The sequence below is a fragment of the Ammodytes marinus genome (assembly GCF_949987685.1).
Source record: "Ammodytes marinus genome assembly, chromosome: 8".
Lineage (NCBI taxonomy): Eukaryota > Metazoa > Chordata > Actinopteri > Uranoscopiformes > Ammodytidae > Ammodytes > Ammodytes marinus.
Window position 1 is genome coordinate 14,969,424 of NC_137212.1, and position 3,043 is coordinate 14,972,466.

Here is a 3,043-nt window from a genome sequence, read left to right on the forward strand (position 1 = left end):
TGCAGTCACCGAATCAGCATACTGTTGTTGTGAATGAATGACACAGCAATGCAGACTTTCAGGTGTTACAGCATGTTATTAAAGTGGGAGTCAGCGGGTTTGAACATAGCCTTCTTTGTAATACAATAGCAATAATATCTCAAAGGGGGTGCTCTTTAAATGTGAGTAATGACACATTGGTGACACAGATTATAACTATTACCCTCCTCTGTGGTTTCACGCTAACCTCATGGTATTGTAATATGCATACACACGCCTCTGTTGCATGTGAGTTTATAGAGCGCCACATGAAACATGTCCAGCTACTGCTTGATGGGAAAGAACAGCAGGGCATCCATGCAGCAATTGGTTTGCAAAGCTCACATGCGACACACAATGCCTATAGGACGTGGGAAAGCAGAGGAATTGCAGTGCGCTGGAGTGGATACAGAGGAAATCTCTTTGTCATCTTTAAGCTTATGAAAATTAAATTGACGGATACCATCATTTGCTCTGATAAGCAAATCGTACTAACTATGTGCGACAGGAATGGATTCTTGTGATTAAATGGGATTGCGCTTTGTGTGTTTGTGTGTTTGTGTGTTTGTGTGTTTGTGTGCGGGTGTGTGTGTGTGTGTGTGTGTGTTGTTGGCCAGCATTACAATAATAAAAGTTTATTTGAACATATTTTTAAAGTTGTTCCTTCAAACATGTCTAAACCGTGCTATGGCCACGTGTATAAAAGAGAGGGCTTACGAAAACTGCAAGCATGAGAAAGTGAAAACCTCCTGTGAGGCGAGGTGACCCAAATGCTTGGAGGCTTATGGGGGCCAGATGTGGATTCCTCTGGGCCCTGTTCTCATCTGTCACCAGAAGATTATAGTGTCACATGCACCTACCTGTCTCTCTAACCAGTCCATCTTCAAACAGCAGCACCGATTGGAATGCCCCTCTACAGACTCTGGCATTCCTCCAATAGCTTGAGAGAAGGGGAGATGAAAGAAGTAAACAAAATGAGGGGAGTTCAAAGAGAGGGAGGAAAAGAAGAGGGTAGAGTCAGGCGGGACAGTAGAGAAATACAAGTTAAGGGATCACCCAACCTCATCTCTTCTCCTGTGTGCCTTTGCTTCATCATAGCATGCATTATATTCAGAAATCAATACTGATAAGAAGCGGGTATGATTCGAACCCATGACCACTGCGACAAGGTCTGAGCCTTTATGGTGCACAATATACCGACTAGGCCAAAGAGCGCTGCAGAAATGGAAATCATTCTAAATGCTGAGTGCTAACATAACTACTGCCGCCTATGTGTTTTTCATGTCAAATTGCAAATATTTAGCTCCTCAGTATTTTTCTTCTAGGCTTTTACACAATGGGTTTATAACAAACACTTGCTACCCTTAAAAAGTGTGAAGGGTAAGCTATAGTTTAGATTGTTGTTGGCAAGCTAACTAGTTGTTAGATGGTTGTAAGCCTTGATGCTAGCAAGAAATTCCAGTTGGGGTTGGTCGTCACATTTTCTTTGGGGTTGGTTGTCACATGTTATCCAAAGGCTGCAGCCAGGAAAGGAACCCAAAAACGAAAGAAAATGTCAAGTTGTATCCTCACTGACACCCCAGAGAAGGAGAGAATAGAGCAGGAAAAGGCAGCTAGCATGCAAAAGAAAAAAAGAGCCACAAAATCAAAACAACCTAGTTTGTCCCAATCTAGACCAGCTGCCAAGGCTACTGCACCCCAGTGCACTCCACCCCAGCTGGGGAAGAGGAAACAGAAGAGAAAGAGACAGGAGGAGGGGTCTTCATCAGATGAAGAGGATAGTTTGTGTTTGGTTGTATAGAAATATTCTCCAATGTTCAGGGGGGGTATGGGAGAAGTGTTGGATGTGCAACCTAAGCTCTGCTTAGTTGGAGTGAGCAGACCCTACATTTGCCATCACTGTAACTCAGATAGTGAATGTGTGTAGAGTAAGTAGTTGAGTAAGCTATTATTGTTAGACCTATTTGTTTTGCTCTTTATGCTGTTAAACATTTTGTATTAAGATACATTAAGTTATGTAGGCCTATTTGTCAACTTGACAATGCAATTAAACTTTCAAATTTAGTTCTGCCTTCTTTTTAAGATTTTTCTCCTTAAGATAACATTGTGACAAACAACCTCATGGTGTGTGAAAACCGTCCCCTTGATGGGGTTGGTTGTCACAATGTGTCAGAGTGTCTTTGATGGTCAATTACTTCTTCATTACTATAAGTTGGACAATGGGAGGGATACACAATTCAAGCCAACACCTTAAGCTTCAATTTAATGTAGGAAGGACTATTGAAAGATGTTTTGGTGATGAGCAATTCTCAGAGTAAAAAGTGTGCCTACTAACCCCGTTCTCCCCTACTTTGAAGTAATCTTTGCCTGAAACTGACCTCACGACAAATCCCTATTGGATGTATCCGGGCATCGAAAGTTGCCGTTCTCTAGCCGTGATGTGACCTCTGACCTTTCCTTGGAGCAGGACTGGAGAACGGTCAAAATGTCCCTTCAGTTCAAGCCTGACTCTCTCAGCGTGGAACACGTGAGCCTGTCAAACGTGCTGCGTATGCTTACTCGCCTCTGTCGCGGACACACCAGACAAGAGGCTTTAAATCAAAGCAATGACCGGAATGGGTTTGTATAATCCTCTGCCTATAGTATCTTTACATGGCAGAGCTAAGAGGATTTTGATGGAAATAATTACTTTCAATTCCTCGCAAGTCCTTGCCAGTGATGCGCCTCTGCATGATGATTGGAATTAACGAGCAAATGGAAAAAAAGAAAAGGGAAAAAAAAGAACTCCATCTGAGTTTTAAAATTTTGACATTTGAAGATAAAAACGATGAAAAGGGCTGCGGTGCATCCAACAAGGGAAACAGATTGTACAATAGATATTACCCATGCAAATTCCACCACAATGGTGCTGTACTGTTTTTTAAATGCAGCGGTTAGCGCTCATTGGATCACAAGTTTCAGTATCCGTGCAACTCCCTTAAGATTTGACCTGCCGGAACACAACTTGATAACGCAGCATGCATTT